The sequence below is a fragment of the Phyllostomus hastatus genome, unplaced genomic scaffold (genome assembly GCF_019186645.2).
Source record: "Phyllostomus hastatus isolate PE091 unplaced genomic scaffold, TTU_PhHast_1.1 phas_scaffold_12, whole genome shotgun sequence".
Taxonomy (NCBI): Eukaryota; Metazoa; Chordata; class Mammalia; order Chiroptera; family Phyllostomidae; genus Phyllostomus; species Phyllostomus hastatus.
In genome coordinates this window covers 10241677-10257532 of record NW_025334007.1, presented here as the reverse complement: position 1 = coordinate 10257532, position 15856 = coordinate 10241677, and the positions used below count along the sequence as shown (strand labels likewise).

At 40.4% G+C, this 15856-nt stretch overlaps 1 protein-coding gene and 1 pseudogene across 2 annotated transcripts in view; one reads left to right on the top strand and one right to left on the bottom strand.

Moving 5' to 3' along the window:
- The window catches only part of SMPX (small muscle protein X-linked), a 54046-nt gene that overhangs the window by 9280 nt on the left and 28910 nt on the right, over window positions 1-15856 (bottom strand). The window contains exon 5 of one of the 2 annotated variants that reach the window (XM_045856026.1): window positions 3055-3129. The exons of the other annotated variant lie outside the window; for it this stretch is intronic. The gene's annotated coding sequence lies outside the window, so the exon portion shown is untranslated. Of the gene's footprint in view, window positions 1-3054; window positions 3130-15856 lie in introns of those variants that run through there. 2 annotated transcript variants of the gene reach the window in all.
- On the top strand, window positions 5104-5228 carry LOC123830167 (annotated as a pseudogene).

Genomic DNA, 15856 nt, shown 5'->3' with positions numbered 1-15856 from the left:
ATGCACACACCCCACTTTTTAAAAAATTTCATTTATTTATTTATTTTGGGGGGTTGACTTCTCAGCTTTGATTTTGCAACTTCTAGTTTTGGGAAGAAGCAGAAAATAGTAGGACTTCACTTGTTTTGTGTTTTTTCCTTGTGTTTTGTCCTGGTATTAGGAATGGACTTTTAACTAGGAAACTACAGAGTGTGTCTCCTTTCCTTGTACACACACACACACACACACACACACACTTATAAAAAATCATGTGGCTGTGAATTGGTGGCCTATATGATCCTAATTATAGTATAGAATGAAAAAAAAAACTACCTTGAAGGGCAGGAGAAAAAGCGGATTTTCATGAATCACTCAGCCAATCTTAGAACTAGACTCCTATATTCTGCTTTCTTTTGATTTACTGAGTGGTACTGACTGTGGAAACTCACTAGCTTTTCTATTTCTGAGGCCATTTTAGAAGCAACTAACATAAGCAGGTATATTATTTTTGCTACAAGATGGTATGATCTTCTCTCTAACTGTACTCATCACTGAATTTAAGTACAGGATCTTTATAAAGACACTGTACCATTATTAAATGTTTAACTTCAAAAGTATATGAGGTGGAGATGATAATAAACTGTGCATGGAATTTAAAGGCAAACTCAATTTTTTTTCTTAGGGCTGTCATGAACTTCAGCTCTGCAGGCTGTATTTCATTTGTCACAGGATCTGAAGAGTACATACTGTGTGCAGCTGTGTAATGTAGTTGCCCTAAACTTCAGTACATTCACTTTTGAGTACCATTTACAGATTGTTTCTCTAACACGCAAAACCTGAGTTACTGAAGTTTAAAAGTGCACAAGGCCCTTATGGAGACCCTGTTTATAGCTCAAGAATGGAGCTCCGGAATTCTGGCCAAATGAGCTCTTTTTGCTCATTCCTCTTCATTTCACACTGGCTACGATATAAAGAGAACTGTAAGGTTTGTTTTTTTTTCATTAAAAAGAGAGAAATTCTTATATTCTAGTATTGAGTGAATAACTGGTGCTGAAAAGCATAGCTTCATTTCTGAAGTGCCTTCCTGCTTTGAATACATAGATAATGTCACGATTTGACATAGGATGACTAGTTCTTGACAAAAGGCACTGAGGAAGAGGAAGAGCAATAAATCAAATAATTAGAAGGCTGACCGCTTCATAGGTATATACAGTTCACCAGCTACCAACTTGGATTCTACCATTTCTTTAAAGTTTGTACAAGGGCACATTGTGTTTCTTTTTTATTTTTATTTTTATTTTAATCATTGTTCAAGTACAGTTTTCTCCCTTTTACTCCCAATCCAGCCCACCCACCCAACCTTCCCCACTTCCCTCCCATTACCACCCTCCCCCTAGTTTTTGTCCATGTGTCCTTTAAATTTGTTCCTGTAAACCCTTCCCATTCTCCCCTGAAATTCCCTCTTCTCTCCCCTGTGGTCACTGTCAGCCTGTCCTCTATTTCAGTGTCTTTGGTTATATTTTGCTTGTTTCTTTGTTTTGTTGTTTAGGTTCCTGTTAAAGGTGAGATCATATGGTATTTGTCTTTCACTATCTGGCTTATTTTGCTTATTGTGCTGCTATGAACATTGGGGTGCATAGGTTCTTTTGTATTGGTGTTTTAGTGTTCTTAGGATATAGTCCCAGCAGTGGAATTGCTGGGTCAAAAGGCAGATCCATTTTTAGTTTCCTGAGGAAGTTCCATACTGCTTTCCATAGTGGTTGTACCAGTCTGCAGTCCCACCCACAGTGCACTGGGGTCCCCTTTTCTCCACAACCTCTCCAACACTTGTTGTTTGTTGCTTTGTTTATGATGGCCAATTTGACTGGTGTGAAGTGGTATCTCATTGTGGTTTTAATTTGCATCTCTCTGATACCTAGCGATATTGAACATCATTTCATGTGTCTTTGGATCTTCTGTATGTCCTCCTTGGAGAAGTGTCTGTTCAAGTCCTTTGGCCATTTTTTAATTGGGTTGCTTGTCTTCTTAGAGTGGAGTCGTGTAAGTTCTTTATATATTTTGGAGTTTAAACCCTTGTCTGAGGTATCATTGGCAAATATGTTTTCCCATACAGTTGGTTCTCTTTTAATTTTGATACTGTTTTCTTTAGCTGTGCAGAAGCTTTTTATTTTGATGAGGTCCCATTTGTTTATTCTTTCCTTTATGTCCCTTGCTCTAGGGGACATGTCAGTAAAAAGTTTCTGTGTGAAATATCTGAGATTTTCCTACCTATGTTCTCCTCTAGGACTTTAATGGTGTCACGTTTTATATTTAAGTCTTTTATCCACCTTGAATTTATTTTTGTATAAGGTGTAAGTTGGTGCTCAAGTTTCTTTTTTTTGCATCATCTCTATGAATATTATAAGAGAAAAATTGATAATTCTGTTTCATTGAGCATCTGTTTGATTACTAGTGAGGCTGTACATTTTCTCATGTTTCTCTACTAATTACATATCCACTTTTGAGAATTGTGAGCTCATTTCTTTTATCTGTTTATCTATTAAGGTGTTAGTATTTTGCTTCCCAATTTGCATGGGCTCTTTACATAATTGTACATTTCATGCAAAACAATTTTCTTGATAGAGTTTTCTATTTAATGTTTTTTCAAGTACAGAATTATTTTTAATTACTTAGGTTGTGGGATGATTTTGATAGCTCTTACTTCTTTAAAATGCTATCTGAGAAAGCTTAATCACTGACTTCATTTTTTCCCAAAATCATTCCAACCATTATTTTAAAGCTTAGTTATAGCCAAATGTTAACTTTTGAAGCCATTATTAAAGAACTTTAATTTTATCATCTTAAAAGTGATAGCAGGCTGCCCTGAGCAGGTAGCTCAGTTAGTTGCTTAGAGTATTATCTCAATACACCAAGGTTACAGGTTCGATCCCTGGTCAGGGCATGTACAAGAATCAACAACTCCTCCTCCTCCTCCTCCTCCTCCTCCTCCTCCTCCTCCTCCTCCTCCTCCTCCTCTTCTTCTTCTTCTTCTTCTCCTTCTCCTTCTCCTTCTCCTTCTTCTTCTTCCTCTTCCTCTTCCTCTTCTTTTTTCTCCCTCACCCACCTCTTCCTCTTTTTCTTCTCTCTCCTCTCTTGCAAATCAATAGATTTCTAAAAAGTGATAGCAGATCAAAAAAGAAGGATGTTCATGGAAAGGAAAGAAGCATCATTTTGAACATGTGGAGTCTTGTTTGCAGGCTGTTGTAAATCACTCTCAATGTTGTGGGGTATTTTTTTAACCACCCAGAACAGGAGCTCAAATTGGCTGCACATTAGAATCACCTAGGGAGTTTTTACAACTCCCAAAGCCCAGGCTGCCCCAAACCAATGACATCACCATCTCTGGCTCTGGGATCAGTATTTTTCTTAATCAGTGTTCTTTTTAAAACTTCCCCCAGGACTTTGATGTGCAGCCACAGTTGAGAATCACTGCCCTAGAAGCAAGAGCTTGTCAGATGTCTTGTTAAACTGTAGATTCTGACTCAGGAGGTCAGGGGCAGGCATGGGGTTGTGCATTTCTAGCAACCCTGCTAAAGGATGTTGTTGTTGTTCCATGGACCATGCTTTGAGGATCAAGGGTCTAGAGCAAGCAGTGGTTATCAGTGAGGAGCAGCGGGTGCTGTTTTTACCCCCTGGTGGACATTTGGCAGTATCTGGAGATTTTTTGTTGTTGTTGTTATCACAACCAGGAAGAGGGGATGCCACTAGCATCTTCCTCATAGAGGCTAGATTGCTCTAAGCATCCTATAGTAGTACCCAGGATGGCCCCACCCCGAAGAGTTACTGGCCCAAATGCCTATAATGCTGAGGTTGAGAAATGCTTCTGTGAAAGAAAATGATTCCAAACCCCAGCTGGGACAGCTGTGTGTTCTGGTGTGAGGAATGGCCCCTTCTGGGAAGCATTTCTCATAGAACACATGAGTCATTTTCTGATCAGCTGTAATGAGATGAAGAGTCCCTTCTAGGAAATTAGATTTACCTTCCTCACTAAATAAGCCTTGTTACAGAGTTTAATTACCACTTGTATCTGGCCTACCAATGTTACCTAACCACATTTATTTCCTATTCAAAGTTTTTGAACTGGCCTTTTGAAGCTTCTTTAAGCAACTTTGAAATAAGGCTTCAGCATGTTCTTGATCAATTCATCAGAGAAATTGCTATAATACCCTTTGCCATGCCAGTCTCCAAGCTGCTGTGTAGGTGGGACCCTGTATCTATACATTCAAGTAACATTACTGAGTGTCTGCAGTGCAAACATTTTAGTACAGACTCTGCCTTCAGATCACAGCTCTCCTGCTTCCTAGCTGTCACCTGTGGCAAGTGTTCTTCTGAAGTATAGGAAAACAATAGTATCAGGCTCACAGGATTATTGTGAGGATAACATATTAAAGCATTTAATAAGATGCCTCCTACACAGTAAATACTCAATAAATGCACATTTATTATTACTGTTATTCTGGGACAAAGACCCCCCAAAAGCTTATAAGTCAACATATCCCTTCATCCCTTTCTGCCTTCCAAGCAAAATTCAGTCTTTGTCATCTTGATCTCAAGCTGATGAATACTGCAGCTCTAAATGCGTGGAGAGAAGAATTGAAAGGAGTGAATGCAGTCAAACTGCAGAACAAAGAAGAGCTAGGGCCATCAGCAGATAACTGGATTTGGGGGAAGAATACAGAAAGATTTGGGCTATGTTTTAGATGAAGAAATCTTGGGTTGATATCAAGAGACTTTTTAGGTAGTTTTACTGAGTGTTGTACAATGTATATATCTCTTAAGTAAAGATTTACATTCCTTTCTGGATGATTTTTGGCTATCAATTTGTTTCTTTTATGTGAGGTCCTGCTTAAATCATCTTAAAGGTGGAAAAGAGATGCCTGATATTATTTTGGTTGCACTATATGCCAAAAAATGTTTTAGGCACTGTGGACAACCAATGGACAAGTTGTCCCCCTTCCTGGGACTGAATGTCTAGAAGGAAAGACAGACAATAAAATAAGTGATGACAATCCACTCCTCCATGGTAATAGGTACTGCTGTGATGGGACAGACACAGGAAGCTTCCACTTTAAGGGGCTGTGGAAAAGCTTTTCAGAAATACTATTAAAAGTGAGACCTGTGTACAGAAACAGGAGGCAGAGTAAACTCACCCCATATACACCTCAGCCCAGGCCCTTTGCCTGGTCTGTATTGTGAATGGGGAGACATGGAAAAAAAGTGAGACCTGAATGATGGGTAGGAGTCAGCCAGCTAATGGGCAGGGGAGGAGAAATTGGAAAATAATATTCTGAGCACGTGTAAAAGCCTGGCATCAGCATGGCACCTCCATGAACTGGGAGAAGTTAACTAGGGTTGGAGCAAGGAATGCCCTGGGTGGGGAGAAATGTAAGATGGGAACAAACTGGTGAGTCTGAGCCCATTAATGCAGGTCCTAAGGATAATGGAGAGCCACTGAAGGATGCTCAGTAGGGCAGTGACATTATCACTTCTGTGTTTTTTCTTTTTTTGAAAGATCTGTTGACTTTCAGGCTCTGGCAACTAAAAACAAGAAGAAAAGGCTTTGAGGAGTGAAGTGCACAAGTCACTTTGACAGCTTTGGGCCATTAATGCTCCAATTGTTCAGTGAGGTCACCTGTGTGACAGCAACAAGAATAGTGGATAAATGGAGTTTACAAACCTTTCAAGATGAGTGGAGGGGTCAAACATCAGAAATTCATAGCACTTGGCCAAAGGCTGTTGCCTGAGGACTAAAAGAGGAGGCCCTTCAACCATTAGCAAAGGTCCAGGGGCTCCTCACAGAAGCATTGTAGCTCCAGATCTTAAATGGCCATCAGAGACTTAGGAAAATTTCCACAGGCCACACAAGCATTACTTGAACTAAATACGAGACAAATCTCAAGTGACCACAGACAGCTGGGTGGGCAGTGGGAACTCATACTGTTTTCACATGTCAATTTGCAGTATTTTGTGGACTAGAAAGAATATGAGCTTAAATAAAGCATAAATGGACAGTGCAATTTTGTGGCTTAATTTATTGAACAAATGAAGTAAACCTTGGGAGGGAGATGGATCTATTCCTAATGAGTTAACCTTTAATAAAGCTCTGTTATAAATGGAACTCAAGAGAGAGGTTAGCTTGTCAGATGGCAAAAGAGTGGGCCCCATTAGACAAAATAGGTCAGGCAGAGAGAATGTCATATCTCCTAACTGGTTATGTTGATCAGAGATGACAGGCATTGTCATTTTCTAACTGATTGAAAAGAGAAAGAGAATATACAAGGGGTTTCTTTCTTGTTGTTGCCTTTCTCAGGAGATAGTTGTTTCAAAGAGGATCCTGAAAAGAAAAGAACTGATGATATTTATCACAGTTTTTAATTCTGTGCTTAAAAATCTTTGTGTGGGCCCTGGCTGGTGTGGTTCAGTGGATTGAGTGCTGGCCTGTGTGAACCAAAGGGTCATTGGTCCGATTCCCAGTCAGGGCACATGCTTGGGTTGCAGGCCAGATCCCCAGTAGGGGGCATGTGAGAGAGAACCACACACTGATGTTTCTCTCCCTCCTTTCCCTTCTATCTAAAAGTAAATTAATAAAATAAAATAAAATCTTTGTGTGGGTGTGCACATGTGTTCTTGTATGAGTGTTTTCAGAAAAACAAACACAACTCTGTGCTTCTCATAGGTAGCTCCTGTGGCTGGATCTCACTGTCTTTCATTTGGGATTAATGAGACAGCAAGTTCTGAGGCAGGTGGCCCTTGCATTGGTTTGATTTTAGGTGATACTCTTTCTTTCCCTTGGTTTTTGTTTTCTTTTTTCTTGTGGTTCTTGTTTTTATCCTCACAACAAGCCAGGGAGAGGGAACACTGTGCAAAAGCTAAAATTTATCCCTCAAATGCTGGATTTGCCTTCTGTAAGAGGTTCTGCTTCTTTTCTAACCTTTTGGAGCACCTTGTTCCTAATTACTCAAGTGAAGAAAAACCTTTCCCAAGTGTTGGGAATATGCGATTTGCTTATAGGTTGTTTAGTTTATAAAGGCTTCCTATGTTAAAAACGCTAAGGAACCTGGCTTCACATTTGGAGATAATCTTTCTAACTTCCACAAAAATAAACAACATTTGATGTTTAAAAAATGTTAGAAATTGTGGATGGTAAAGATCAGTGAGGTTAAAAGAAAAGCACATACTGAAGTGTTAAGGTTCTGACTTTGGGCAAACCTCACTTCTCTGGACCTCAATTTACTCATCCATTAAAAAAAGAGGGGTAGGGGTACAATTGTGGGCATCCTCCCAGATGGCCCCCAGTGAGTCTTGCCTCCCAGTATTCACATCCTTGTATAGTTCCCTCCACCATTGAGTAGCTCTGACCTGTGTAATCAATAGCATTTCAGAGAAATGATAGAGTGTGACTTGCAAAGCTAGGTCATAAAAGCCATTACAGCTTCTGCCTTGCTGTATCTTGAATCACTGGCTCTAGGAGAAGCCAGCTGCCATGTTGTAAGGGCACTCAAACAGCCCAAAAGCGAGGTCCACATGGGAATGCACCAAAGTCTCCTGACAACAGTCATCACCAACTAGCCAGCAGCATGAGTGCACCATCTTGAAAGTGGATCTTCCATCCTTAGTCAAGCTGCTTCTGAATTCCTGACCCAGAGAAACTCTGAGATCATTTTATTGCTCTTTTAAGCTGCTGGATTCAGGATAGTTTGTTATACAGCAATATATAACTAATACGGTTGCCTTTGGCCAAGTCAAGCTCTTCTAATTTGTTAATGAATAGGTGTCATTGGTCAGAATCATAAAAAGTTGGCATTTTCTTTATGTATGTCCAAAACCAGATTCTAGCTTTAGGGCAGGACCATGTGGTTTGGGGCATTTTCAAAATGGTAGGTAGCCAAATCCTAGAGACCTGGCATCCTGAGAACTCATGTATCCAGCTTTGTTGGGGCAGGCCAACATAGCTGACTGACCCATCAGTTACACTTTAGCATATCATGCTGAAAAATCCAATTATAGTATGTTTATACCCAAAGACTGAACTGTTTAAAAGAAACTCCAATAGAATAGGGACTTCCTTGGTCTCTACACTTAATGAGTCACTCCAATGGGTGAAAAAGCAGCCCTGGCAGCTTTTAGAGTGAGATAAATTGGGATAGTTAAAAGTTTATGAGTTCATGGTCAAACCCAAGTGACTCCCCAGGGTAGGGGACATATTTGGAAAGCAGGGGCTATAAAGAGGGCCTATTAGTCTGTGTCTTGGTTGGACTAAGTGACATTGATGGTCCTCTGACCTATGAGGATGTGACTCTACATATTGGTGGCTAGACACATATCACAACACTGACAAGACCTAACATACTAACTAGTGGGAACCAGAGTGTCCTCATCTCCTTCTCAGCTTAACATAGCTATTGTTCCTGACTTATATGGCAGTCTGGATAATTTAGCATCTCTTCCCCATGTTGTATCCCAAACAGGCTTTGGCTTACCACTGGATCACCCTCTGAATAAATAAGTCTATGCTACATGACTTGCCAAGAATGCTTGGCTATTTTCCATATTTAGACACTTTTGTCTCAACAACCTTGACATTCAATCAAAGAAATACTTTTCCAAGCAAGAAAGATTTCATTCTGATTTGTCCACATTGTATCTGAGAAACATCCTTTTACTCAGTCCTTCTGACCCAAGTCCTTATTCCATCCCTCAAAGAATTCATTGGTCAGAAGTAGGGCTCAGGTAGGTCCAAGTGGTCCTAATGTGCAATTAGTGCTGAGGACTATGGGTGTAACTGTATCCAGCAATTTGCTGCTGCCTGACTCCAGGACTAAATTAACTAGAATAAAAATAAGCCTTCCTCATCCAAAGCCCAAGTCTGGACAACTCAGTTATTCAAAAACTGGCTCTAGTTCTTATGTCATAATAGTTGAGAAAAGCTATACAGCTGGATATTAATCAGCCAAGTAGTTGTGATCCTGGTCCTATCTTATACTGAACCTGAAAAGTGTTCAAATTTAGAATGTGTGTGTGTGTGTGTGTGTGTGTGTGTGTTTTATTTCCACTATCTAGACATCTATAACAGTATGCTTGAATGGAGATTATCAACCCCAGCTTTTGGTCTCTGCATATATTTGAAATTTGGTGAGTTTTTCCTTAGAAATATTTACATAGATATTAGAAAAATGGTTCTTTTTCTTTCTTCCCAATCATTGCATCCAGGAATCTTTGTATTATTTCTTACAAATGTGGTGGCCTACATTTGGCCTGTGGGCCCTGGTTTGCCAACCCTTTGACTGTAGCAGTCTAATAAACAGTTACAGAAATTAATATTGTATCAGTACAGTTAAGTGACTGGTAGGAAACTTGAGAATGTCACTGGAAGAATTCCTCATCCATTATATTAGGATTGTCCCCATAATTTACACAGCACATTTCACCCCATGGAGTTTTTCCTACCTGTTACATAAACAGTCAACCTGGGAAAATGACTAAAGAGGCAGACAGCTTAAATTCAAATCCTGGCTGGGCCACTTTCTAGTTATGACACCTCAGGGGAAATCACACAACCTGTATTGTGCCTCAGTTATCTCACCTGTAAAATTGAGCTCTGATGTATACTAACTCCTTTAATAGTCACACGGTAGTAAAGTGTTTAGGACAGTGTCTGACCCTTGGAAGCACTATTATAAGCATTAATGATTGTTATCTGAATTTCAACAAGCAAATTTGACCAAGTTGCTCCCAATACCTTTGGATAATAGCTATAAAACTGTGGGCCAGATGATGGGATAGTTAGAGGATTTTGAATGTCCAGACCTAAAAAATCTAGATTGATGGCTCTGGGTCAGTGTGTGTCAAAGTATGGCCCCCAAATCAGCAGCATCAGCCCCTGGGACCTTGTCAGAAATGCAAATTCTCAGGCCCACCCCAGACCTACTGATTCAGGAACTATGATGCTGGGGGAGGACAGCAGTCTAAGTTTCAGAAAGTCCTCTAGAGATGATGCTGATGTACAAGAAAGTTCAAGAACCATTGCTGTAGGCAAACCTAAAGAGTTTCCACTGCTCCACCCCACAGGATGCTGTCCTTGGTGCTGCCTTGTCCCCACTCTCGTCAAAATCTCAAAGACAGGGATGAGCTTGCTTCTCAAATTGGCAGATGAGACATGCAAAGCCAGCCTGAAGGAATAACTACACTGTTGGATGCTAGAACATGGACCTGAAATGATCTCAGTTGGTTGGAAGTGCCAGCCAATATTCACAAACTCGTTTTGATTTTTAATAGAGATAGCTTTATTTTTACCTAACAAGTTTCTAACTCGAGTTTCTTGGCATTTTAATTCCTACATGTTCAGTGCAATTTTCAGTGGTGATGTGGGTATCCAGGCACTGTGTTTCTTGGTAGTACTGTGGCCAAGACTACAGGATTGCAGCGTATTGATCCCAAGTACAGGAGCAATTTCATACTGTCATTTCATAATGTCACCTAGTGAGAAAGGGGGCCACTCTGGAGGGAAAACTGAATCTGCAGTCAGTCATGGAGGGATAGCAGTAAGATGGTGAGGAAATTCAAGGGTCATTTTAATGTAGTTGCATTTGCCACCTGTGCTGGTCTCTGAACATTATTAGTTGCTTTGTCTTATCTGGACCGTGAGCTCTTCTTCCCATGCACTGAGAGTCCCTGCCAGCCAAGGCCTCTGAGACTAGCTCAGTTAGTGGTGTGACCTGCTCCTGGCAGTGGAAGCAGATGTATAACTGGCCCATAATTGGGTGGGATTTGGCTCCAAATGACTTCCAGGCTCCCTTTCTCCCAACAGATGACCAACAGTCAACTTCATATATGATTCTATGGGGAGTCTGGGATGCCATTTCTTGGCTGTTGGTGATGATGAAGGGCTTTCATCTCCAGAAGAGTTGACCTTTAGGTCATCTTAAAGTGGAGTTTTAGACAAGCCCATTTGTTTGGTACCTGGTCTTTCTGAAGTGAACACATTTCAACCTGATTTTCAAATCTGAATCAAATCAGTGTATGTGTGTGTGTGTGTTGTATGTTTATATGTATGTATATAAAGGACACAGCATGATTTCTTTTAATTACTCAGCAAGAAAAAAGTAAATAGAGATGTAAATTGAGATAGTACATTTCCTTTGGAATATATCTATAAATAGAAATGGGTAGATTAATCCTAGCTATCTTTCTGTGTCAGTGAGAAAAGCCATTCTTGGTAGAAGCAGAGCTAAACAGAATCAGTTCAGTTCTGGACCATGGCACAGGTTGTAACTAAGCCTGCCCTGGCACCACTATAGACTGCATGGTGATTTCACTTTTTTTAAGATTTTATTTATTTAATTTTAGAGAGGGAAGGGAGGGAGAAGGAGAGAGACAGAGAAACATCAATGTGTGGTTGCTGGGGGTCATGGCCTGCAACCCAGGTATGTACACTGACTGGGAATTAAACCTGCGACACTTTGGTTCGCAGCCTATGCTCAATCCACTGAGCTACGCCAGCCAAGGCGATTTCACTTTTCTGATTAAAAGGGATCACACCCTTTTTTTATAGATGGACTTAACTAGGCTTAATTAATAATTAGTGTTAAAATAATTTTCTCATAGCCCTGGCTGGCGTAGCTCAGTGGATTGAGCACGGGCTGGGAACCAAAGTGCCCCAGGTTCGATTCCAAGCCAGGGCACATTCCTGGGTTGCAGGCCATAACCCCCAGCAACCGCACATTGATGTTTCTCTCTCTCTCTCTCTCTCTCTCTCTCTCTCTCTCTCTCTCTCTCTCTCTCTCTCTGTCTCCCTCCCTTCCCTCTCTAAATAAATAAATAAATAAAATCTTTAAAAAAAAATTTCTCTGGAGGGAGATGAAGGTATCTCACAATCTTCCACCCTGTGTGAAGTTGGAAGTCACATAATAATGAACTGCAAATTCAATTCCTGCCCTACCTGTCTCAGACAACTACTGTGAGCCTCGAGAGAATGAACACGGAAGTACTTTGGAATTTGTAAAATCAACTGTAAGGACTTGTTAATATTAACGCTACAATTAGCCTCTAGTTAGATGTGATTTTGTTTTTTGCCACAATACCAAATAAGCCTGTTTCCTCGTTGCCTAACTTATGATGTACCCTTAAGTGGCCATTTCACAAAGTCTCCAAGTCACCATCTTCTTTGACACCTGAATATTGCAAAGCAGATATTACTTAATTATCAAATTAAGTAACATCAGAAGGAGGGAGAAGATAGTTCCAGAGAGTAAGAGCTGGAAATTGGGTGTGAATGGGGTATAAGCCAGGACAAGATGTCATAGAGGAGACATCTAGGGCACTTCTGGATGTTTTGATCAACGTGGATCTTGTTTTAGTTTCTCAAGTAGTACATAGTCTGTGCACAAAAGATTGCTAAAAAGGTGAGATACCTCTTTTTGGCCATTGAGACCATTCAAAATGCTCAGTAAAATGGTGTCTGAAATGGTGTTTCAATTTTCCATGATGGGAAGAGAGAATGGCAATTTGACTCTCCAAATATTTCTTACTGATTTGCTTTGGAAAGAGGTTTTGCTGCAGGTTTTGAAAAATGGGACTGCAGTGCCTCCTCCAGGACAAAGAGTATACTTGCAGGTTAGAAATCATCTCACTACTGACTGGCCTAAGCTCAAAGTATTCATGGTAGGTAGTGACTAAGGAAGAGATCCTCCCAGATGCTTCAGATGCTTCAGTGAGCTCATATTAGGCACAATTAGTGGGTTTTCATTTTCAGTGAGCATTTTCATATTCCAGGGAGAAACATGCAGGGCTATTCTTTAGAGAGTATTTCCTTCAAAAACCAACCAATCCCTGCCCTTGAAGAAAGGCCTCCCTCACATCCTCACTCAGCTAGACTGTGAGGTCCTTGAGTGGGGTTGTTTTGTATCACCTTGCAGAGGGCATTGGCAAGTTATGAGGAAAACAAAGAGAATGAACACTTTTTGGATGCCAGTTTATGCCAGGTGCCCCATTTGAGTCAACTCACTCTCTTTATGGCTCCCTAGCAAGATTGGTATTATCATTCTCATTTATAGATGTGGTTCAGAGTGGTCAGGAACCTGTCCAAGGACATAGGTAGAAGCAGAGCACAGGTGTGTCCCCTCTATCCAGCACAGCCATTGTCATAAATTAAGTTTCTTCCAATAGTAACATGCTATCATTAGTAATAATAATAGCCACCACTGTGCTGAGGACTTTAAACATACTATGTAATTTAATGTTTCTCAAATTCAGCACTGCTGACATTTTCTGTGGGCACTGTCCTATGCATTGTGGGGTGTTCAGTGTCATCCCTGGCCTGTACCCACTAGATGCCAGTAGTACCCACTCTAAGGTGTTACAACCAAATATGTCTCCAAACATTGCTAAATGTCCCTTAGTATGGGGAACAAAATCACCCCCATGAGGTGGGTATTTTTAATCACTTTTCGGGAAAAGAAACAGCAATTATGCCATATCACAGACTAAGGGAATAGGAAAGCCAGGACATGAACCTCTGCCTTAATCACCTCTAAAGTGTGTGCTCTTCAACCTTTGTTCAGTAGAATATCATTTTTCCAATATCCAGTGTAGAATCTTAGTCATCTATATTCCAAAGGTTGTGTCTTATTTCTTCTTCATTCCTGCTGCAGCCATTATGTACTGATGTCCTCTCTCACACCCTCACTTAGCTAGACCATGAGGTGCTTGAGGGGGTTGTTTTGTATCACCTATATCACCTACCTTTAATTTCATGGTGCCTGGCATGTAGTGAGTGCACAGATGTTCACTTAAATGAGTGAATTCATTCTAGTACTTTAGTCCTTCCCATTCAAATCTAGTTCATGCTGTGAATTTGCCTTATGAAGAAAAAGGTTAATTCAATGAAGGTAAATTCCAAGTAGCTCATGTACAAAATGATTAGAAAGTAAAAATTAATTTAGGCTGAAGAAATGTATGTTTGAACACTCAGAATTTAATAAACCTGTTTGGTAAGTGTTCAGGAATTAATTGTTGCCTTTGGAACTAAAGGGTAGCCATGATTGCTATTATTTCTATACAAAATGGGAATCAGGCAAAAGCTAGGCAGTAAAATGTGTGTTACTTGTTAAGGATTTGGCTGTGCCTGCTACATGTCATGACAGGTCTTCTGGAGTAGAAGGAAGTGCCACTATCCTTTCTACAGAAGGCATCCAATGACTTTGGGGCAGTAGGATATGCATGCTTTCTGATGTTTTTTTGACAGTCAAGATACAGGGTTCTGACCAGCCTCTGTGCCACCTGCCTGGATGAAAGTGATTCCAATCTGTTGACTGCTAAATAGAAATTTTTCTCGGTGAGAAGCCAGTTGACCAATCCTGCCTGGGATTAAAGCAGCTACCACCTCACCATCTGCATAAAGCCCTAAACCAGAGGGTGTGGGATGATCAGTTCACAGGCAGGGAGCAGTGGCAAGGGAATACAAGTGAAATGTGCAAGTCTCAATCTGCTCCTCCTAATTCCTTCTCCTCAAATGCCACAACATGTGGAGGGAGTTCAAACAAGCAGCGTTGTCACGATGCTGCCAAGCCTGATTAGACAGCTTGGAATTTACTTCTCTGGTTTGCTGTGTGGGCTTCACACAGCATGAGTGGGAATGAGAGAAAAGGCTTCATGGGTAGAAGATGGCTGTCTCATGATGACACAGAGATGCCTGCCAAACCCTCCCTCATCCCGCTCTCTTCCACACATCCCACTCATTTGGCTCATCCCACTCATCCCAAGAGCAAGGGAGGTCTCTACAGAGGCCTGGTGCTCCTCTGCTGTCAGCATCAGACCAGGTCCCTGTCACCCTCTCAGCACTGCCACAATCGCTGCTGTTCTATCTCTTTCCCTCTTCTCCTCCCCCTTTTTTTCCCTTTCCTTCTCTTCCTTTGCCTTTCTCTCAGTCTCTTTCATGATTTCTCTGACATTTAAGGACATTACCCTTTTTCAAGACTCTTAAAAAGAGCAAGTTATTTGTGCTTCCATGTTATGTGTTGCCTGTTCAATTGAACCCTAGTTCATATGTATAGCCCCAAAACTGGCATCCCCAGTGCCTGGTGCATATTTTATGCTTAATAAATGTTAATTGAATGAATGCATGCATGCATGCAAGAATGAATGAATGAATGAATGAATGAACCAATAAACCAACATGTCAGAGTTGTGGTATCACCTCTTTGTGGAGGTGACAGTTTTGCAGTCTCTTTAGCCTTTGCTTGTTTTACTCTGACCTAACACAGTGAAGTATTTGCAAAGCCTGAAAGACTACAACTAAAAGAACATTTTTTAAAAATGCAATGGGTTATAGTGATTGAAAGAACTGGTTGTGGAGTATGACAGATGATGGTTTGTATCTTCTTATCTCTGTGGCTTATAAACTGGGTGAATTTGGTCAAGTTATATAAACTCTCTTGGCCTTCTTTCCCCCATAAATGAAATGAGCATCATAGTATATACCTCATGCAGTAGACATGAGGAGTAAATGAAGTAACATATGTGAAACACAAGACAAGGTGTTGGGCATATCATGAGCATATACTAAATGGCAATGCTAATGATGACAATAAATATGATGGGATTGATGTTGGTGCTGATGATTACTAACTAATGCCTAATGTTAATACTTCAAAAGACTTAATGAGATGAAGAGGTAACCTACTACTTTCTGAAATATTTGAGATAAAAAATAACTTACAAAAAGTACTTGTGTTTAAGGCCTAATACTTTAACCCAGGAATAGTCCATATAGACTTTATACCAGAAATATATTTAGTTTACCAACTGACAAAGAAATAATATTTTAGAGTGCTTTATTCCT